Source organism: Hylobates moloch, unplaced genomic scaffold, assembly GCF_009828535.3.
Source record: "Hylobates moloch isolate HMO894 unplaced genomic scaffold, HMol_V3 SCAFFOLD_24, whole genome shotgun sequence".
Classification (NCBI taxonomy): domain Eukaryota; kingdom Metazoa; phylum Chordata; class Mammalia; order Primates; family Hylobatidae; genus Hylobates; species Hylobates moloch.
The window spans coordinates 18,068,447-18,092,905 of record NW_026652299.1 but is presented as its reverse complement, the minus strand read 5'-3'; the positions used below and the strand labels follow the sequence as shown (position 1 = coordinate 18,092,905).

Here is a 24,459-nt window from a genome sequence, read left to right as displayed (position 1 = left end):
ACATGGATGAAACTGGGAAACATCATTCTCAGTAAACTATCGCAAGGACAAAAAACCAAACACCGCATGTTCTCACTCATAGGTGGGAATTGAACAATGAGAACTCATGGACATAGGAAGGGGAACGTCACACTCCAGGGACTGTTGTGGGGTGTGGGGAGGGGGGAGGGACAGCATTAGGAGATATACCTAATGCTAAATGACGAGTTAATGGGTGCAGCAAAACAACATGGCACATGGATACATATGTAACAAACCTGCACATTGTGCACATGTACCCTAAAACCTAAAGTATAATAATAAAAAAAAAAAAAGGTACCAGGAATACAGAATCAAGAAAGTCTCCTCAACAAAAGGTGTTGGGAAAACTGGATATTCACAGGCAAAAGAATGAAATTGAATCCTTGTTTTACCCTATACACAAACATCAACTTGAAATGGATTGAACACTGAAATGTAAGACCTGAAACTGTAAAACTCCTAAATGAAAAACATAGAGGATATATGACATTGGTCCTGACAATGATTTCATATGATACCAAACACAGGCAACAATAATAAAAATAGACAAGTTGGACTTCTGCGCAACAAAACAATCAACAGAGTGAAAGGTAACCTGCATAATGTAAGAAAATATTTGCAAATCATATATTGGAAAAGGGGTTAATCTCCAATATATGTGAGGGACTCCTGCTATACAAAAGTAAAACAAGCCAAAACTAATAACCTGACTAAAATATGGGCTAAGGACTTGGATAGAAATTTCTCCAGAGAAGACATACACATGGCCATGAGTTATATGAAAAAGTGCTCAACATCACCAATCATCAGAGGAATTCGAATCAAAACCACAAAGAGATATCACCTCATACTTTTCAGGATGGCTATTATTTTTAAAAATCAGCAAAAATACAACAAAAAATGTTAGTGAGGCTGTGGAGAAATAGAACCTTTGCACACTGTTGGTGAAAATGTGACATAATAAAGCCAATATAGAAAACAGTATGGAAGTTCCTCAAAAATAAAAAAATAGAACTACCATATGACCCAGCAATCCCACTTTTCTGTATTTATCCAAAAGAAATCAGGATCTCAAAGAGATATTAGCAGTCTCACGTGTATTGCAGTACTATTAGGCAAGATGTAGAAGCAACTTATATATCCAGTGATGGATGTATGAATAAAGAAAACATGTATATGCATTCAATGGAATATCATTCAGCCTGAATAAAAGGGTATCCTGCAATATGTGATGACATAGATGAATCTTGAGGACATTATCCTTTCAATGGTTGGGGTTTCTGTGAATTTACATGCTCTTCAAAATAACTGCATCTCCCTCCCCATCTTAGGAGTTCATGGCCCACAGGCAGGAGCAACTATTGGAGACATTTTCAGAAATCAGGAGAATGAGAAATCTGAGTGGGAGAGCATGGCCTCAAGGAAATAGTCTCTTGATCTGACAAGTCCACAAGACTATTCGGGAATGGCTTAGTGACTCACCTTTTCACAAAAGCTGTTAAAGGCACCTGATAAGTATACAAAGTTTGGTTCTTATAGTCACAAACTAAAATACAAAGATGGAGATTCACTCCTGTAATTTCTAATCAGGAAAGACAGAATCGGGAATACCAAGTTCTCAAAATTTAATAGGGAAAAAAATATGTGTTACATATTAAATATAGCAAGTGATAGTCCCAAGGCAACGGAAGAGGGTGTAGTATGTTGAGTTAGATAGTTATTCATTCCTTAAGAAAGAACACAGAGTTCTCATAAACAATTTTCCACTGCCTCCCAATGTAGTCATGTACATAAATGCATGAAGACTTACAAATAAAACAGTGGACAATGACAACTAAATGGAAAGCAGCAATGTATTGATGGAGAATTCGTCCATTAAAAGCTTTTCCATTCAAAATGGGTTTCAGCCAGAAATGGGTTCTTCATTCCTCCCTGTAGTATGCATTCTTGGTAGCTACTTTCAGAACACTGCCAACATCATTACACATTTGCTTTATATAGCTTTCAAGCTGTTCCGCAGTTTCTCTCTGGCCAAAGAACTTTGCAAAAACTACTGGGGGAATAAGAAGCACAGACAGGTCGTCTCTCAGGCTTGGAATCCATTGCCTGTCTAAATCTCTGTTGCTTCCAGTACAGTTGGAGTAGGTAGCAACCTCAGCCAATTATTATTTTATCACTGAGTTTAGTTGACTGCGTGAAGATGAACTGATGATCTCCACTCAATTCTCTCTGTGTCATTTGTCAGCACTCACGCTGACTTTGTTCTATCCACATAGACTGATTGACAAGTCCACCTCAAATTTTACCTTACCTTTCTGAACCTCAGTCTCCTAATCAACAGTAGGGAAATGATGCAGATGAACACAAAATTAATGAGTTTTAAAAGTACCTCATTCACATCAGGTTTTTCCAGGAGAAATTTCCTCACTTCTCTCTTGCTCTTATGTACCCAATGTTCCCAGTTTTAGGGATTAGTCCATGACCTGTCCTGAGGATCTGCCTGCAACTTGTGTATCCAACTCTAGTTTGAAGGCTTTTAAGTAAATTTGAATATTAGGGGCTGCCTTAAGAAAGCATTTTATCAGCTTCTTCAACACTCAAAACTCCACTTAATCTTCTCTTCTCTATTCTCTCCTTTACTCTGCCAATAATTGGAGCATATGCCTTCAATTCAAAGCATATTAAATAACATATTGCCAAGTTGCTCTATAATTGTTCTCAGATGCATGCCTCATTTCAAATAAATGGGAAGGTTCTTCAAAAGAAAAAAGGATATGTCTACTCCTTTTCTTCCCTACAGAGAAGCCTAGTTTCCTTCTCTAAACTTAGTGGGCACTAAGTAGTGCCCTTTTTATAAAAGAAACCAGAGAGTTTTCAAAAATAAACATGAGTCTATCTCATCTTACAAATCCATTTTAAATGTCCTTTCAAGATGACCCTATTACAAATCACCTTTAATTCATCAGTAAATTCAGATGGTTAAATAGAGGGCAGAAATTTCTGCAAATAATCTTTCTCCTAAAGCTACAAAACATTTCAAAGACTTGATTCAAGTGAACTCAGCAATCTCCAGGACCAGATCCTAGAGATCTGTAAGCTGCTGCCCAAATGTCCACGGGCAGTGCCTGTGTTTAATTCAGCAAATAAAACGCTTCTGTGGAAATTAGCCTTTCTGTTGCTTTTGTCTACGGAGAAAAACAGAAATCAAAAGATCATAGACTTGAGAGCTGACAGAAAATTCAGAAGATCAGGTAGTCTAGCCGTCCACCTTCAGGGAAGTACAGTATTGTTATTATTACAATTTTACTAATCAAACTGTTAAGACCCAGAATTATTTTTGAGAATTTGTTGAAGGTGAAATATTGGTGGAGTAAGGTATTTTAGGGGGAGTGACTAGACCCAAAGTTCTCTGGTTTTGGCATCCGACATCATTTTTACTACATCATATGCAAGTTCAATAAATTCCTCAGCCGGGCGCGCTGGCTCACATCTGTAATCTCAGCACTTTGGGAGGCCGAGACAGGTGGATCACAAGGTCAAGAGTTCGAGACCAGCCTGGCCAATATGGTGAAACCCCATCTCTACTAAAAATACAAAATGATCTGGGTGTGATGGGCGCCTAGAATCCCAGCTACTTGGGAGGCTGAGGCAGGAGAATCACTTGAACCCAGGAGGCGGAGATTGCAGTGAGCCGAGATCGCACCACGGCACTCCAGCCTGGGTAACAAAGCGAGACTCCATCTCAAATAAATATATAAATAAATAAATAAATTCCTCAAATCTGTAGACTAAGGATTATCAAGATGACATAAATAGAAGTTCCTATTCCCAACCTCTTCCCATTCCTGGATCAGGGGTAACGAGTTTCCACTTTGCACCAAAGGCTCCACATCCATCCTTTGGCTCTCCCTGGAAAGCAAACTTTATGTAGATTCTAGGCTATGTGACTTGTGTCTTATCTTTTCCTAATGGTCCACTGGATTGTAAGTTTTTGGGGAAAATGACTATGGCATATTTGCAAAGCCATTCCAGCACCTCGCACAATACCAGCTACGTGGTTGGTACTTAATAATTTTTGAATGAGTGACTGAGTGCCCCTGTGATGGGTAATAGACACGAGGGATAGTTTGACAAGTGTAATTGGTGAAGGAACCACCTGCCATATTTCCCATCTTCTTTACATCAAAGAGCTTCCTAATTCGGCTGTTTTTGGATACTCTGCAGATGCCATAACCTTTAACTGGGGTCTTGGGGAAAACTCATGACTGATAGCAGAAGCTGGAGGTTTGGCAATTCAACTGAGTTAACCACTCTAATTCAATCAAAGCTGCTGTTGGCTGAGAACTTCAACTGTAGGCAAACATTGACCATCATTCAATCATTTGGTTCTTTCCTTGGGTTCAACTCCTACATTGTGAAACGAGGAAGTTAAAGGAAATTATTTACTTCCGTAGCTAGTGACATCATGGCAATTTTATGAAGAAATAGTCTCCCAAATGCAGCAACTTCCTCAATATTTCGAGTGATTGCACTCTGCTGTGAAATTATTCACTTCTCCTAGTCTGCTCACCCTCCACACAAACACTACACGCATGCTGATGTAGTCAACCAAGTAAGGCCAGGGTAGACCTTTTTCCTAGAGACGCAATTATATTAAATCAATATAAGCCTTAAGGCCCATATTGAGAATTTGTTTCTGATTTAGTTTCTCTTTTTTGATGTGGTTTTAAGTTAGAATGAAACACTAGACTAGGACCAAGGAGTGGTACAGGATGTCAAGAGAGAACAGAGCCTCGTACATACTTAGGAGAGATTGAACTTTCCACCCTATGATTGAGCACTCTCCATCAGCTTTACCTTAGACACCCACTGAGATTCAGTACAGGTCTGCAATAAGATTCAGGAGCTGGCTTTAGTGGGGCATCCCATCAATCAGGTTTTTAGGGCATGGAACCCTACCTTGCCCTTCCTTCTGATACCAGGGAGAAATCTGACCTCAAAGGGTATGAGGAGGGACCTTAAGTGTCTTCTTTTAGATAATAGGCAATGCAACCAGTGGTTCTAACAGGGAGAATTGCACCACCAAAATTAAAAGCAGCTGCTGAAACTTAGTAGCAATAGATGTTGGCAGCAGAATTTCAAAGACTTCATTTATGAGGCACATATTATAGTTCTAATGGGCAGCTGAGCAGATGGAGGTCTGAAGGTACATGGAGCCAAAAGAGCTTGGAGAGGTTCTTCCTGTGCACTCAAGGCCAGAGGGATGGTACCATAGCAGACAGAGTTCAGCAGCCAAAAGTAATAATCTAGGCTCTGAGATTATGTCATTCCCAGGGGATCCCTCAATTGCTAGCTTTCCTCAACTCTGTCAGATTTGCTGTTAGACATTTCTTCTCATGGATTTTCAAATGTTTTAATGTTATCTCCCTCCCCCTGTTCAAACACACAACATACACCTTAAAAGAAGGAAAAGAGAGCACATTAAAAGTTAATGGATGAAATGCTGCTATAGATTCTATAGTTAAACAGACCTGAGTTCAGCTCCTGACTCTACCGCCAAGCTATTTGACCTGCGGCAAGTTATTCAGCCTCTCAGAGCCTCAAATGTCTCATGTGAAAAAGAAAAAAAAAAAAAATCTTTTCAGGAGAAAATTAGGCAAAAAACACAACATGGTAATGGTGAACACTAACACAGTAGCTATTATTATGGTTTGCTGTTACAAAAGTGCCTGACACTCGCTAAGTGCTCCGTAAGTATTAACGGAATCCTGTTATAAAGACTCATGTACCAGATCTGAAAAATGGGACAGGAGACACTTTCCTAGTTCATGGGGGCTGGAGAGTGACTTCCAAGTGAGAAGAAAGAAGCCTAAAGTGGTCATGGGGGAACAATAAAGATAAACTCCTATCCCCTCTCCTCCTGTCCCCACACACCACTTCCCTGCTTCAGAGCTTCCTCTCTTTCCAGACAGAGATGGCATTTGTAAGGCTCTTGTCTTGATGGAGTAAAGGATTATTGTCAGCCAACAATCTAATTTCAAACTAAAATTAATGCACCAAGTGTGGGATTCTCTCCATTAGTTGGGATTCTATAAACAGAGAGGATTTTCATTATTATTATTTTTTATTTTTCCATAAGTTATTGAGGTACAGGTGGTATTTGATTACATTAGTTTTTTAGTGGTGATTTGTGAGATTTTGGGGCACATATCACCCAAGCAGTATACACGGCACCATATTTGTAGTCTTTTAATCCCTCGTCCCCCACCCAAGCAGTATACACGGCACCATATTTGTAGTCTTTTAATCCCTCGTCCCCCTCCCACCCTTCCCCCGAGTCCCCAAAGTCCATTGTATCATTCTTATGTCTTTGCAACCTCATAGCTTAGCTCCCACATATCAGTGAAAACATACGATGTTTGGTTTTCCATTCCTGAGTGACTTCACTTAGAATAATAGTCTCCAAACTTCTCAATTGGAGATGTCTTTTATTTCTTAGATTCAAATCCTAACAAAGAAGGGATGTTTTGCCCACCCAATTCTCCCAATGCCACCACCACCATCACACAACAATTTTGTTTCTTTGGACACCAACACGAAACACCTCATTGCGTGCCCCAGTCCTCTTCCCCTCACCCACCTTGCCCATGCCCCTCTGTAACTAGGAGCAAGGCTGGCAGCACAGCTGCTGGTCAAGGCTTCCACATGTGTGTTGGAGAGGAAGGGGAGGTGTTCAAACCATTGAAACTCGTTTAACATATTTTTTCACTAAATCAGAGGTAACAGTTACTGTCCAAGATGAAAATACCCTTTTAGCGTGCAACCTTTGCGAATATTTCACTAAATAAAAACTGTGCTTAATATCTTCCCTGATCATGGCCTTCTCTCCTCCTGTTCCTTAGGAAAACTGCCTGTAATTCCCAGTGACTAATGGTGGACATCTACTTTCTCGGAAAAGTCAGAGACATTACAGCCAACAGTTTGAAGAACAAGAAAAGCTTAGCAGGCCAAGACACAACAACAAATTAATGCTTTTCATGATGACTAGCAGCCTTCACCTTGAATATACGTGATTAAAATAAGAACCCGAAGTTACTTTGCAATGCAGCCTCAGATTCTTTTATTGTGATGGAATCACACGACCTGCGGGCATCACGAACTGTGGGAAATGGTGGAGCGGGCTAGGAAAGGCTGAGGGAGAAGGTTCTCAAAAACTCTGAGTCAGAGCTCAGCTATTTGGGGGATTTCGTTCATCCCCCTGGGGGTTAGTAAAGCAGAAAAGACAACCAGTTCTGAACCCTGATGGTAAACAAGGGAAAGAACCCAAAACTCCACAAGATTATGATGGATAAAACAAGCCCTGGAAAGAACTACCTCAAAGAGCTGAAGAGTTGAAGATAAAGGGAGTATTCATAGGAAGGTATGGGCAAGGCTGAATCTATGACTCGGCTCATAGCCCTCCCCTAACAGAGTTCATCCACCCCAACCACCCTCAACGACCCCCACCCCCTAGTTTCATTTAGGCTAACACCGAAGGGTGTAAACACATCCTGGGCATGCCCAGCCAAGGGGAAGGAAACACCTACTTAAGGTTAGAAATGGGCCAGGGAGAACTCACATGTGAGTCATGCAGGGTTGATTGCGGTCTCTGAGGCATCCCAGGCAATCCTCTGCAATTTGAAAATACATCCCGTAAGCCTGTATTTAAGGTGCAATAGGAGCTGCAAAGTAGTGGTGTGTAAAATACGGTTCCTGACTACATGGAGATTATAATCTCATTAGGAAAACAGGTCATGTGAAATTTCGAGAGGACGAAAAATAAAATGAAGGCAATTTGGCTCTGACTCATCCATACAAAGAAAGCAACTGGAATATCAGGGTGGAAAGACTGGCCACCCTGCTGTCCTGGGAGTGGGCATTTCCAGCATCTACCGCCCCTGGTATTTGTGTGTGATACGGAGAGTGGGCACACAACTCAAGCTCGGCCAGCCAAACACTCTCATCTGTTTCCGTTTCAGGACCAACGGATGCAAAGGCTCAGGGGCAGTCAGGCTCACTCACAGTGCCGACAGCAGGATTCTCAACCACTGTAATGTCCTGGTCTTACTGCCTTTGTCCAGAGATAATCCCTGTGCTTCCTGCTTCTGAGCCCCTGGGCTTGATTTGGCTCCTGTCTGTTTGCTGGTTCCCCAATATCCTGCTGATTCTCTGAGTCCTTGGCTGTGGCTTCTTAAGCTGGTTTCTGCTGCCTTGCAACCTGAAATACTGACTTTTGAGGTCATCCGCTTGTAGGAAACTCCTTGGTTTCTATTGTGTTATGAGCTTTTAAAAAATAAGAACTATGCTTACTATTTGCTTGACACTGACAGCTCCTCAGGAAGGGCATATTTAATTTTTAAAAATTTAAAGGCATCAGATGACGAATATCCTTTTTGTGTTTCTTTTCACCATGACCTGGCATATGGTAGATGTTAATTTTGGTATTAAAAATTAAATTCTACTTCTTCTGTTGGAATTGTTCAGAATTGTTCAGGACCTAAGGCTAATCACTTAACCTTCCTGAGCCTCAGTTTCCTCATTTGCAAACAGAGAAAATAATTCCTCACTCATTAGACTGTTGATGAAAACTGAGATATATTGAGAAATAATGGTCTTTTCAACAAATGGTGTTGAAAAAACTGGATATCCACATGAAAAAGAATAAAGCTGAACACTACCTACCTCACACCATCTACAAAAATTACCTCAAAATGGACTACAGATGTAAACATAAAAGCTACAAGTATAAAACTTCCAGAAGAAACATAAGAGTATATCTTAATGACCTTGCACTAAGCGAAGAACTTTTATTTTTAGAAATAATAACAAAAACACAAGCAACAAAAGAAAAAGGTAGAGAAATTGGACTTAATTAAAATTTAAAATTTTGCCTGTCAAAGGATACCATCAAGAACATGAAAAGACAAGCTATAGAATGGGAGAATATATTTTCAAATCGCATATGTGAAAAGGGCTTAGTATTCAGAATATACTGGGATTCGGGGGAGAATGAAAGTGACTGCTAATGTGTACAAGGTTCCTTTCTGGAGTGATAAAAATGTTACAAAATTATATAGTGCTAATGTTTGCCAAACTCTGTGAAAATACTAAAAACCAGTGCATTATATCTTTTAAGTGGTGTGTGACTGATACCTCAATAAACTTATTAAAAATTTAAATGAGAGTATATACATAATGGTGAACATACATAAAATATATGCATCTAACCATTGCATATATGTTTTAAAATGCATATTATATATGCATATTATACATGTATAAGCCTTTTCATGTAGTAAATGCTCAAAATATTTTAGATTTCTTTGTTTTATTGATAATGATTGATTGAGGCAGAAAGTATTGGAGATAGCATGACCAATGGAAGGGGGCTCAGGCTGGATTCCTCCTACCCAAAGCAATTGGACTAACACATTTTTTTGTAAGAATCCTCTCTATTTCTCACAGGAGCTGTAAGTTGCGTCCACATGTGTCTCACCTGTTTTCTCACCTGTCCTCACTGTATTCCAAGGGCCCAAATGGTTCTGCCGTCCCTCGCCTTTATCCCTTCAGTCAAAATGCACTTAAAATGCTGCTCATTCTCTTTCTTACCTGTCGGATTCTGACTTTCTTGTGGTCTCGCCACTCACTATTTTTTTTCCTATTGCTTATTTATGTAGACTGAATTTATCACAAAGTGTAATTATTGATATTCAATTTTTTTATGTCAAGCCAAGAGCATGTTTTCTTTATTTTGTGTGTGTGTGCATTTGCTTATCTGTTTTTCACGAAAACACATCAAAAAGATTAGAATAACATACACCAAAATTACAAAACTGTCTCTGGGTGATGGGATTGCATGTAATTTTTAAAAACCCTCTTTTATATACTTGTGGTATTTTCAAAATTTTCAACAGAGAATCATGATTAAAAACACTTTATAAATAGGAAAGCATTACGTTCTGAAACATTATAAGTTTGACCAAAGATGGATTATGAAGAGAACTATCTCCAAAGTCAGACTCCTCCAAAGACATATTAGAACATTCGCTGGACGAAACGTTGTGTGAGTCAGCTCGATGCACATGTTCCCTTTGCTGTGAGCCTCCCTGAGAAACTAGGATGGAATACACCTCTGTCTATTTCAGCTCAAGGCAGCAGTCAAGTGTTTAATCTAGTTTGCGGATTTAACATGGAGATTTGCACCTTTGCTCATACGCCTTTTGAACTTTCCTTGGCACCTTCTGGTTGAATTCCTTGTAAGTGTAGAAAAGCTGAATGATTTGTATCACCCAGTCCCCACGCATATATTTACAGGCTTGCCAAAAAAAAAAAAAAAAAAATCCTAGTCTAGACAATAATTAAAGTCAGAAGTGTATCTTAATTAAAAGATGTCTTTCCTGAGCCTCAGGGGACATTTCTAAACACTCATGACCAGCAGGGTTTACCCAGACTGTTCTCGGGGTGCACGTGGGGATATCCTCTTGGGCACAATCTCTTAGAGCAAGTGTGAGAAATGACGAGGATTGATGCGGGTGGTAGGTGTAGGTGGGTGTAAAGAAGATGAAAGAGAGATGTTTCCCTGAATGCATAAGGACAAGTGACAAGGATCACTGTGGAGCAACATCAAGGAAGCAGAAATCAGATTTGATCAGCTAGGAACCTGGAAAACTCTTAGACACAGTATGCCCAGAAATCACAAAGCACCAACTCTACAGGCTTTGTTTGTCATCAGATATATTTTGGTCAGCTTACGAAATGCTTTTAAAAAAATACGAGCATTTAAAATGGAGAGATTCTGCCTAAAAATCAACATTTTCAGCTTTGTTTTGAGTAACTGAAAAAAGTAAAACACAGAGTCAGTTTCTTTTCTGCAACAGTTGCTGGTGCTAGGCAACAGCTACATCCTTCAGATATTTAACAGGACACGCTCTCCAGTTCGCCCACACTCATGAATCCCTGCTATCGCTACCACAATGCGATCCAGCGGCAGTTCCATTATCATGCAGCTGATTTTGTTTTTCTCACTCCTAGCAGGCTTCCATTATTTATATCACCTGCGTGGCCTTTGCAGCTATTTGAGTTTGAAGCCCTTCCCACCATCCCCCCATACCCAAGCCCTTTCCCCTGACCACGCTTTACCACAGTCTCGTTCATGTAGAATCCTCCTTGCTTTGTGTTCACTGGTGCCTTGTTAGAAACACATCAGGATTCAATCTTGGGCTACTTTATAAGCATTGTAATCTTCTGGGAGGATAGAAGGACATAGAATAGACAAACATCTGGACATGGAGCCGGTAAACTAAGATTCAATTCCTACTTATAACTAGAACTGACTTATATTGTCAAAAAAAAAAAATGTGGGTTCAGATCCCAGATCCTTAATTTTCTAGTTCGAGGTCTTGAGCAGTGTGCTCAACCTGTCTGAAGCTCTCTGCTTATCTGTGAATGTAAATATTTGCCCTGCCTGCCTCACGGGATTGTGGTAAAAACCAAAGAAGATATTCTAAGGAAGTGATTTAGACAGTTCCTAAGACTAAATCAATGTAAGATAATTTTTGGCCAGATTATTAAATTACTTTGCATGGGCTGATGATAAATCCACCTTACCAAGTCTTCCAAATGCTCTCTCTGCAAAAGCAAATAGTGTAATAATGTGGCTCTCAGTATCTTTTTATCATTTGCCTAACTCTGTGGGTTGTTTATCAAGTGTACAAAAGTGTTTTAAGTGCGTATACGGCCTTTCTCCCTAACTCTCTAGAAGACTCAATTAACTAAAAATCTGTCTTCCCAGTGTCTATAATGCCCACTACTTCAGGTTTCCATATATAAGAAATATATGGCTTATTTGTTTACAACATATTTCTGGTTTGTACTGTAAATACATACATACATTTAACTTGAATTAGTAGCTACAACTACGGCATTTTGATTTACAGCACCTAAGAGAGAGTATAAAGAACTTGATCACAATACCATTAGGTTGGTGCAAAAGTAATTGCAGTTTTGAAAGTAATTCAATGAAAGTAAGTGGCAAAACCTCAATTACTTTTGCACCAACCTAATAATAATTCTGAAATTAAAAATATCTTCTGAATATTAAAATAATAGGTATCTATTACAAATAATTTGGTTATGGCTATAGTTATTGCTGTAGGTACAGGCATACCATGGAGATATTGCGGGTTGGGCTCCTGACCACTGCAGTAAAGTGAATTTTGCAATAAAGGGAGTCACATAGATTTGTTGGTTTCCCAGTGCATATAGAAAGTGATGTTCATACTATGCTAGTCTTTTAAGTGTGCAGTAGCATTATGTCTAAGCAACAATGTGTATATCTTAATTTAAAGATATTTGTTGCTTAAAAAAATGCTGGTCATGAGCCGTCAGCACGTTGTAATTTTTTGCTGGTGGAGCATCTTGCCTTTATGTGGATGCCTGTGGATTAATCAGGGTGGTGCTTTCTGAAGGCTGGGATGGTGGTGCCAATTTGTTCAAATAAGAAAAAAATAAAGTTTGACATTGACTGACTTCTCTTTTCATGAAAGTTTTCTCTGTAACATGCAATGCTGTTGGATAGTTGAAGGCAATCTTCTCAAACCCTGCCGCTACTTTATCAACTTTAAGTTTATGAATATTCTAATCCTTTGTTGTCATTTCAACAATGTTCACTGCATCTTTACCAGGAGTAGACACGATCTCAAGAAATCACTTTCTTGGCTCATCTGCAAGAAGCAACTCCTCACCTGTTAGAGTTTTAACATGAGATTGCAGCAATTCAGTCACATCTTCAGGCTCCACTTCTAATTCCAGTTCTCTTGCTCTTTCTACCATATCTGCAGTTATTTTCTCCTTGAAGTCTCAAACCCCTCAAAGTCATCCATGCAGGTGAAATCAACTTCTTCCAAACTCCTGTTAATGATGATATTTTGACCTCCTCCCACAAATCACAAATGTTCTTATTGGCATCTAGAATGGTGAATTCTTTCCAGTAAGTTTTCAATTTACTTTGCCCAGATCCGTCACAGGATCTGTAAGACTGTCGATGGCAGTTTTAGTCTTACAAATTGTATTTCTTAAATAACAAGACGAGAAAGTTTAAATTACTTCTTCATCCCTGGACTACTGAATGGATGTTGTGTTAACAGACATGAAAGCAACATTAATCTCCTTGTACAACTCCTTCGGAGCTCTTGAGTGACCAGGGGCACTGGTGATGAGCAGCAATATTTTGAAAGTAATCTTTTTTTTTCTGAACAAGAGGTCTTAATGGTGAGCTTAAAATATTTAGTAAGTCATGCTATAAACAGATACCCTGTCATTCAGGCTTTGTTATTTTATTTCTAGAGCATAGGCAGGGTAGATTTAGCATAATTTGTAAGGACCCTAGAATTTTTGGAATATTAAATGAGCATTGGCTTCATCTGAAAGTGACTAGCTGCATTATATCCTAACAAGAGAGTCAGCCTGTCCTTCGAAGCTTTGAAGCCAGGCTTTGACTTCTCCTCTACAGCTTGAAAGTCCTAGATGATGTCTTCTTCCAATATAAGGCTATTTCACCTAAACTGAAAATCTGTTCTTTTTTTTTTTTTTTTAGACAGAGTCTCGCTCTGTTGCCAGGCTGGAGTGCAATGGTGCAATCTCGGCTCACTGCAACCTCCACCTCCTGGGTTCAAGCAATTCTATTGCCTCAGCCTCCCGAATAGCTGGGACTACAGGTGCGCACCACCACACCCAGCTAATTTTTGTATTTTTAGTAGAGATGAGGTTTCACCATGTTGGCCAGGATGCTCTCAATCTCCTGACCTTGTGATCCACCTGCCTTGGCCTCCCAAAGTGCTGAGATTACATGTGTGAGGCACCACACCCAGCCGAAAATCTGTTATTTGTTATTTTGTATTGCCACCTTCACCATCTATCTTAGCTAGATCTTCTGAATAACTTGCAACTTCCACATCAGCATTTTCTGCTTCACTTTGCACTTTTATGTTATAGGGATAGCTTCTTTCTTTAAACCTCATGAACCAACCTCTGCTAGCTTCAAACATTTCTTCCACAGTTTTTTCATCCTCACCTCTGTCAGTTTCATAGAGTTGAAGAGAATTAAGGTCTTGTTCTAGATTAGGCTTTGGCTTAAGGAAATGTTATGGCTGGTTTGGTCTATCTTCAAGACCACTAAAACTTTCTCCATAACAGCAATGGAGCCTGTTTCACTTTTTGGTGTTATTTGTTGTCCACTGGAGTAACACTTTTAATTTTCTTCAAGAACATTTCGTTTGCATTCACAACGTGGCTAACTGGAGCAAAAGGCCTAGCTTTCAGGCTGTCTCAGCTTTCAACATGCCTTTTTCACTAAGCTTAATCATTTCTAGCTTTTAATGTTAAGTAAGACATGCATAATTCTTCCTTTCACTTGAATACTTTAGAGCCATTGTAGTGTTATTAATTGGCCTAATTTCAATACTGTTGTGTCTCAGGGAAGTGGGAAATCCAAGGATAGGGAGAGAGATGGGAGAATGGCAGGTTGGTGGAACAGTCAGAACACACACAACATTTTAACTTCACCCTCTTATATGGGCATAATCTGTGGTACCTCAAAACAATTGCAATAGTAAGATTAAAAATCACAGATCACAGATCACCAAAGCAGATATATTAATAGTAATAATTTAAAAGTCTGAAATATTGTGAGAATTACCAAGATGTGACACAGAAACACGAAATGATCACATGCTGTTGGGAAAATGGCGCTGATAGACTTGCTCAATGCAGGGTTGTCATAAGTCTTCAACTGGGAAAAAAATCGCAATATCTATGAAGTGCAATAAAGCAAAGCACAATAAAACAAAGTACCCTGTGTTTATTGTGGGTAAATACTGTTAACATTCATTTTCAAAATCACTCTCTTAAATGGTAGTGTAACATATTTCATCTTATGAATATAGCATTTTTGTTTATTTGATTCACAATGGTTAATGGTAAATGGTGATTTGGTGAATGCTAAAGCTATGTTTTACTTATTATATGAATATGAATGTTTATTAATTAAAAACAAATTCAGCAATACAAAAATGTAAGATGAAAGTAAAAATTATCTTCTCATTTTAATGGAAGTACTTTCTAGCTTTTGTTTGTATGCAGATACATATATGTAGAGAAAGACATTTTTAAAATGAATTCCTAATTCACTTACTTTTAGCCTACATTTACCACTTACTATATCATAGTCATTATTTCAATCAACTAGATCTACATGCTTTTTTTTTTGAGACCGAGTCTTGCTCTTATCACCCAGACTGGAGTGCAGTGGCGCGATCTCGGCTCACTGCAACCTGCACCTCCTGGGTTCAAGAGATTCTCCTGCCTCAGCCTCTCAAGTAGCTGGGATTACAGGCACCCACCACCATGCCCGGCTAATTTTTGTACTTTTAGTAGGGACAGGGTTTCAACATGTTGGCCAGGCTGGTCTCAAACTCCTGACCTCAGGTGATCCACCCACCTCGGCCTCCCCAAGTGCTGGGATTACAGGTGTGAGCCACCGTGCCCGGCCTTACATCAGTTTTTAATGGCTGCACACTATTCTATTCACTATTACTTATTTAACAGTCACCTACTGATGGACTTCAGATTATTTTCAATTTTTCATAGTTTGTTATGTTTTACCATTAAAATAATATTGTAATGAATAATTTTACAATGACACATTATTTCCTTTGAATAGATTAAATTATAATAGATTAAAATATTCTAAATTATTTTAAATCGATTCTAGAGTATCAATTTAAATACTCTAACATCTATCGGTAAAATGCTTTCCATAAAAGTCACACAAATTGGCACTCCACCATCAAATTATGAGACAGCCTGTCTCAAAGCAACCCACCTCATATCTGGTCAGAGTATTACAGCAAGATACAGAGAAAGATGTAAAATAGTATAGCATATAAGTCTGAGAAGGAGGCAACTGTCAATCTTGTTGCAGAATCTGTAAAAACCAGGGCTAAAGAGGAAGGACTTGAACTATTTGGTAGAACTGAAATGGAGAGGCATGCAATCTTTATTTCCTTTAAAATTTGGCCAAAACCTAGCTTCTTCATAGTTTCTTGAAAATATGTGATTGCCGCTAATTTAAGATTGAAAGCCTGATTAACACATTCAGTCTCTTACCTTCCCATATTCTACCAAGTCCAATTACCTATTGTGCTAATACCTGCTTCTCTTTGAAATGCAAAATCATAGTGAGACTAATGAAATGAGAACATGGTCCAAATATTGGATCATTTCCTGGTGATGATGTGACAATAGTGACCTGTGAAACTAAGGCTGATAACATCATCCTGAGTCATGGAAACTCTAAACATCAGCCAGCCTCTCTCTTTCCTCTCATCCTTTATCCTCTTTCCACTCCATCTCTGCTGATTCAGCTAACAGGATGTCTGCTGTATCTGTCATACTCCCTCCACACCAACAAATTGGTTTGGGTCCTCCTCAATCTCTGCTAGGATCATTGCCATAGTTTACTAACTGTGTCCGCATGTTGTTTTCCACTCAGACCTCGACAGGGCTGATACCCTATCCTAACTAAAGCCCTTGCTGACTTCCTACTGCAAACAGGACAAAGATGATCCAAAGGTATGTTGGTCAAAGCAGAAGAGTAGAACTTACTTAAAATTTCATTTTCTTGATTTACAATTGTAAAATATTTGATATATAGCATATCGACATCTATTTATACCCTTGCCTTATGCCCCCAAATTGGTAAGGTTGACTGAACTCTAATGTGTCCGATTAACTAGTTTCCTTCAATAGCATTTTTAATCGTGTTTATTGAGATATAATTTACATGTAATAAAATTTTCCTTTTCAAAGAGCACAATTCAGTAGGCTTTAATATATTTACAGAGTTGTACTATCAGCACCACTATCTAATTCCAGAACATTTTGTCAACCCCAAAAAGAAAGCCCATACCCATTACGAGTTACTTCCCAGTATCCCTTTTCCCAGCCTCTAGAAACAATTGTCTACTTTATTTTTCTATGGATTTGCCTATTCTGAACATTTCACATGGAATTATATAATATGTGACCTCTTACACTTGGCTTTTTAAACTTAACATAAGGTTTCCAAGGTTCATTCATGTGGTATATAAATCAGGGCTTCATTCCTTTATATGGCTAGATAATATTCCACTGTATGGATATACCACATTTCCTTTATCCATTTATCAAATGATTGTCATTTGGGTTCTTTCCACTTTTGGGAAAGTATGCATAATGTTGCTATGAACATCCATGTACAAGTTTCATGTGGACATATATTTATTATTCTCTTGGAACTATATGTAGGAGTGGACCTGATGGATCATATGGAAACACTACGCTTAGAATTTTGAGGAACTGCCAAACTGTTTTAAAAGTGGCTACACAATTTACACAATTTTACATTCCCACCAGCAATATACGAAGGTTCTAATTTCTTCATAGCCTTGCTGACATTTCTTATTGTCCATCTTTTTTATCACAGCAATATTAGTGGGTGCAAAGTGGTATCTAATTTGGTTTTTGTGTTTCCCTAATAACTAATGTTGAGCATATTTTATGTATATTGGCCATTTGTATATCTTCTTTTGAGAAATGAATATTTGAACTGTTTGCTTGTTTTCTTAACTGGTTTACTTGTCTTTTTATAGTTGAGTTATAAGCTTTCTCTATATATTCTAGTTAAATAATATTCTTTTGTATTTTTATCCTACTCAGAGTTTATTCAGCTTCTTGGATATGTAGATGTATATCTTTCATCAAATGTGGCATGTTTTCAGCTGTTATTTCTTCAAATATTCTTTCTGCTCCTTCCTATCTTTCCCTTTTCTCAAACTCCCATAATGCGTATACTGGTATCCTCTTTCTCAAACTCTCATAGTGTGTATGTTGATATGAATGTCCCAGGGAAAAGCATCTTTGTACTTAATAAATTCTGAGTCAGATAAAATAAAGACAAGACCTGAGAGGGGGAGTTTGCAGAGAGCTAGCAGAAAGGTCAAATTATGACAATTTGGGGAGAATAAAATTTTGTCCCTTCCAGTAGTTGCTAGGCTGGTTGAAATTCTATTTAACATTATAGTCATTAAACAGTGATATTTGGTAATAGTAGTGACCAGGCTACTGGTTTGCACAGCTACCATAATCACAAAAATATTAGTTTTCAAGCTGGGAAGAGGGGAATGAAAATAGGGCAAGGTAAATGCCACACAGCTCACTGTTCTTGCTGAGATTCAGCTAAATTTTCCCCGGAATAAATGCTCCTCAGATTGTTGCAAGCCTTTCTTTAATTTCCTGAGTTCTAGAAACACTGATTTTGGCCACTTTTGTTAGTGCTTTCTTGCTTTTTTGGAGAAGTAGATTTTCAGAGGTCTTTACTCCACCATTTCAGTAGTACTTCTTTTCCCCCTTATCATTCTTAGACACTAGAAATGGGGTTTAAGTGGTTTATTTTATCATGTATATTGTTGTCAAGTAAAATTTTGTGGGTGCTCCACCACTTGCCAGGTCCTCTTTCTTCAAAGGTATCTTTTTGAGTCCTCTAAAACTTAAAATATAAAATTAATTCTCAACTTATTTTTTTATTATCAAAAAGTCACTACTATTACCAAATATCACTGTTCAATGACTATAATGTTACATAGAATTTCATCCTGACAGAATCCAAAGACTTGAAAATTTTAACCAAACATATGGCATGGGTGGAGTGTTGTCCAATTACAAGAGAAATATTCTATTATCTAAGATTTTTGTTCTAAAAGCAAAAATTACTACCTTGTGTATACCTTCTTTATACTCTTCATCCCTGCAGAATTAGTTTTCTCCTACTTCTTTGAAACAATTGTCTACAGACCTGCAGATTTACTGCTGATATTCAGCAAGCTTCAGCAATGATCCAGAGATCTATATGGATATCTCAGTCCAGATGAACAGATTGTGCACAAAGTAGATTAATGCAATAGATTAACCAGCCACTAGGATGAAAACAAAACAGAAGATTCCTCGGTAAATGTACAACAACCAGAAAGATAAATTGTATATGGGATTATAACTGGAGGTTAAGAGCTAAAACATGGATTTTAGAAAGTCATGGTATCAAATCTGGCTCCACCCCTTACCAGCTCTGTGACTTGGGGAAGCCACTTTACCACGTAAAGCGCCTATTTCCTCTCTGCAAACAGAAGTAATGCCTGCTGCATCAGGATTTTGTGCAGAATAAATGGGATAATGCATGTGTAGCATATAGTATAGTGCAGGGCTTATCATAAGCCCTCAGTAAATGATAGTGTTAGCTGGTAACCTGAATACTCCCATCCCTGAGCACACTGATTAACTTCAGCTATATGAATATATTTCAGTTTTGAAAAAGAAGGTATGTTTCAAAGGTGAGATTATTGCCTATAAGTAGTCTCCATTTCCCACCTCAGAGATCTTTCTCACGCTAACTCATATACATGAATCTCCCTTGTGTGTACTACATGCTACCTTATTATAAACCACAGACTTCAAGAAAACATGTATTCCATTCATGCATGCATAAATATAGCATCAACATGTATTGTGCATATTTCATGTGGCAGGCAGTAATCTCAGCACTGGTGTAGGGTGATGAACAAGATCCCTACCCTCATGGAGATAACCTTCCAGTAGATGATGCAGGCAGATTACAGAGACTCCATTTCATCATTAGAGACTCAAAAAACTAAGATTTTAAGCCAAGTATTTCCCTAACTCCCTCATAGCTTGAGCTCTGTTGCTATTCATATTTCATCCAGGAGGCCCCCTGTAGTGGGATTTGAAAGTCAGAGTGAAAATCAGGAGTTAGGTGCTCAGTTTCTGCTGTTCCTACCAGAGGTGTCAGGTAACCTGCAACATCTGTAGCAAAGGCCCTAATATCCTATTTCTAGCTTCACTTGTTTCAAGAAACAAAGATGCAGCCAGGAGCAGTGGCTCATGCCTGTAATCCTAGCACTTTGGGAGGCTGAGGCGGGTAGATCACGAGGTCAGGAGATCGACACCATACTGGCCAACACGGTGAAACCCCATCTCTACTAAAAATACAAAAAATTAGCTGGGCGTGGTGGCAGGCACCTGTAGTCCCAGCTACTCAGGAGGCTGAGGCAGGGGAATGGCGAGAACCCAGAGGCGGAGTTTGCAGTGAGCCAAGATCGTGCCATTGCACTCCAGCCTGGGTGACAGAGCAAGACTCTGTCTCAAAAAAAAAAAAAAAAAAGAAACAAAGATGCTTGTTTTGGTGGAGGAGATGAGAGCAGAGGCAATGTGATCCTGGAGGTAGTGGTGGTGGCATTAGTGCAACAATGTGAATATCTGTCCCCTCCAAAACTCATATTGAAATAAAATCCTCAAAGTGGCTGTATTAAAAGGTGGAGCCTTTAACAGGTGATTGAGTGATGAAGGTTCTGCCCTCATAAATGGATCAATTAATTCATAGATTAGTGGGTTAATTGGTTAATGGATTAATGGGTTATCATGGAAGTAGGACTGGTGGTTTTATAAGAAGAGGAGGAGAGACTTGAGCTCACACGCTCAGGCCTCTCACTGTGTGATGCTCTACACCACCTCAGGACCCTGCAGTCTCACCAGCAAAAAGGCTGTCATCAGAGGCAGCCCCTCAACCTTGGACTTCCCAGACTCCATAACTGTAAGGAATTTATAAATAAATCTATTTTATTTATAAATTACCCAGTTTCAAGTATTCTGGTATACACAACAACAACAACAAAATGGATTGAGACTATCAGCTTCCTGATATCCAGCTTTGTGATAGCGACAGAGACATAATTGTAAACATGCTGCCATGCCCTGTGGATTACTCTCGAGTTCTGCCTGCTCCCCCATTCCTTCTACAAGATTTTATATGCCTGCTCAAACCAGTACAAAATTCCTTTCTGCTTAAACTAGCTGAAATAGATGGTGCTGTTACTAAATCCTGACCAAAACAAACAAATAAGAAGGAGATAAACAAATAAATAAACTGATAAGTATTGATTGCAATAAATGCTATGAAGAAAGAGTGATGAAAGATGAGGAAAGATTTTTCAGACGGACTTCTTTCAAAACGCTCCTTTGACAAAATGAATTTAAACAGAGACCTAAAGGAAAGGAGGAGCTAAGAGAAGAGTCAGGGAAACAGACTTCTAGGTAAAGCAAACATCAGCAGCAAAGGTCCAAAGATGGGGAAGGGTTTGTTGATTTTACTCATAAGAGAGGAGAGCATCTTTGGAAATTTGGGACAAGTGGCACACGATGAGGCTAGAAAACTATGCAAGGACCAGAACTTCTCAAAGTGTGGTCCAGGAACTGGTGCCAGTCTGTAAACTATTTGTTGCTCATCTGTGATAAGCACAAAAATTAAGAATAAATATTTAGAACTTTTGTAGCAATATGACATCACCACAACATTCATGCAACATTTCTATTATATTTAAAGAAACTATCAGTGCATAAGGGATTCAAAATTTAAAACACAAAACAGGTTCTTCACCACAGATAGTTTGAGAAGCATTGTTCTATATGTCTAGCCTCTCAAACTTTTCCTTTAAAGAACCCAATAGTAAATGTTTTAGGCTTTTCAGGGCCATAGAGTCTCTGTTGCAACTACTCAGCCCTGCTGTGGTAACACAAAAGCAGCAATAGATAATATATAAACAAATGGGTATGGCTCTGTTTCCATAAAACTTTATTTACAAAAAAACACATGGTGGCAGATTTGGGCCTGTGATCTGCAGTTTGTCAACCCCTGTTCTAGGCCACAGGAAGGAGATTGGACTTGACTTTAAAGCCAACAAAACCACCTCATTAACTGAGGCCATCCTTTACTCTTGATCACCCCTCATTACTGCCTGCACATATTCATAAAGTCTTTGTGTGACTGACTCAAAATCAGAAAGGACCTTGGAACTCCTCTCAGCTCTGATTCCATGTTCCTCTCATAGCAATCTTGGAAGTGAAGTTCCTGCTTACAGGACTTGTGTCCAAAGGCAGAGTCCATTCTGTCTCTTACCTGCATCCCCCAAAATGATGATGACACCATATACTCTGCATTAACCTGATGAGCCACTCAGAGCCCCACATGAGGTCACAGTCTTATGTTCTCCAGGACCTGGCCAATCAATCACAGGTTGACATAGTCCTCTGAGTCATTAAGTCACCTCCACTGCCCCGTTTTCAGAGGTGTGCCATCCCACTTTTCTTTTTCTGCAAAGCTGTGCTTTTGTCCAAGTGAACCTCTGTGGCCATGGTACATCTCTGATGCTGTTATGTCTGAAATAGTTGCATTGGACAGGCAGCACACTGCATGTGTATAACCTTGTTTTTCTCTGGGCTCAAACACAGCCACAGGCAGGAAAGCTTTCTGCGTTCACACATGTCTCTGTTTCATGGCACCAATTTCATAAACACAGCCCACCAAGCACACAGCAGAAAGCCTATTCCCTCCCACTCTGGAGCATATACTACTGTGTGTGTGAGGAGGTGGACTCTTCCCAGTAGGTCTCTCACACAGAGGGTACAGAGCTGAGGTAGCTCTTTCTGAAATCTCTTTTATTTAAGGTTTCTTTCATTGACTCAGGACAAACTTAATGGGTAAAACTTTGCTGTTGCAAGTTTCCTTAAAATATCCCCTTCTGGGCCTACCACCGTTTATCTTGGCAGCAGGTCGCTTGGAGAATTTTGGAAAGTCTCAGCTTGGCATAGCCTCAGAGCTACTGGCACATTAAAGATTAATAAAGCACATTTAACTGAGCTCAGGACACTGCAATGTGATCCTTCACCGTGAAATGTGCAAGATTCTTTGTTTGCAATGAACAAAATTGGAGCCAGAAAGGGCCTATCATGACAAGCTAAGATAGGAAACAATCAGGAACTTTGTATGTCTTTCATTAATCAATTGATGATTAGGAATCAATGCCCCTGCTCAGCCATACTCTAACTTAGCATTCTTAGGAATTTAAGATAGCTGTCTGAGTATGATCCAAGAGCTGGGTATTTACTGAACTTGCAGCACCACAGAAATAATGCAACTGCACCTGTCTCCTTAAAATATTAGAAAAGAATGATTCAGAGCGAATTCCCAAGTTAGCAGCTTCTCCAGTGAATATCAGAATAAAGCAAGGCATTTCCAAACATTTTGACTTTGCTTTAGTAAACCAGAATGCTTGGGTCTGGCTGAATATTAACCCAGGAAGAGGGAAAAAAGAAAAACAAACAAAAAAAAAAACGATTGACATGCATAGTGTGGGGCTGGCTGCGGAATGAACCAGACAACATGAAAATGAAAATAAAAATTAATCAGGCATGTACATCATAACTGTTTGTTCTAAGGAGGAATTAATCTCCAGGCACCTGGATACACAGCAGCAAGTACTAGGCTAGGTCAGCAAAGGCAAACATTTAAAAATGTACCATCCTGAATTCTGGAAAAGCACTCGCAGACACCACGTGCCGTGTAATTCCCTGTGTCTATTTACACAGTGAGTGTGATCCCTTCATGTCCTCCAGAAAAATCACAGGCAAACTCTGCACGCTGCAAATCAGAGCTCCAGACCAGAGCACTTAACACATTGGGTGCTTTCCTCTATACCAACATGAACATTCAAGGAAAAAAAAAAAAAAAAAGAAGAGAAAATTCTGTCCTTACCGAGAAGGCATAGCAGACAGGGACGCTGAATGTTTCACTTTAGCCCACTCATTGCTTTCTCTTTCATTCGATCAATGTTCTAATGCTATTGAGGAGAGTTCCTGGGGTTTTCGGATCTTCCTTCAAGAGTTTTAATCACTGGTTTCCCCAGTCCGGGTTTAACAAACACCGCTGTGTTCTGTCAACATTTGTATGCGGCACCACATTGGGCAATCAGCCAACACACAGAGTTTCAAGAGGCAAGGAGAGAAAACTGACACCCTAACAAACATGCTTCCCTCTTTTGTGTCCTGTAAGGTGGTGCTCAAAGTGTCATCTTTGATTCTGACGGGGGCTAAAGATAGCCTCTTTTTATGACTTTCTCCACTGCCCCCGAACGAATGCCTTGCTGGGCTGCTAGAGCTGGGTTTCGCAAAGTTTGTTTTTTGTCTCACTGCCCTGAAGTTCTCCGCACAATCGCATGGTTTGCCTCTCCACCAGCTGCACTTTAAATGTATTTTAATTGGCTGGAATGTCGAAAGAATCCATTTGGCAGTCGTTTACATGTGAAGCACGCCCAGGGCAGCTGAAAGAGGCCCCAGAAGCAGCCGATTACTTCATCAAAAGCTGCAGTTTGAATACCATTGACTCCTACATAACTACAGTGAACTCAATTCTATAGGCAAGAAGGAGTAATTAATAATTTGCTGAGAAAATTCTTCATT

At 39.2% G+C, this 24,459-nt stretch overlaps 1 protein-coding gene across 1 annotated transcript in view; it reads right to left on the bottom strand.

Annotated features, from left to right (window-relative positions):
* The window catches only part of NCKAP5 (NCK associated protein 5), a 998,748-nt gene extending 974,878 nt beyond the window's left edge, over positions 1 to 23,870 (bottom strand). Inside the window, exon 1 of the mRNA XM_058434310.1 lies at positions 23,756 to 23,870. The gene's annotated coding sequence lies outside the window, so the exon portion shown is untranslated. The remainder of the gene's footprint in view (positions 1 to 23,755) is intronic.
* Between the last annotated feature and the right edge of the window lie 589 nt (positions 23,871 to 24,459).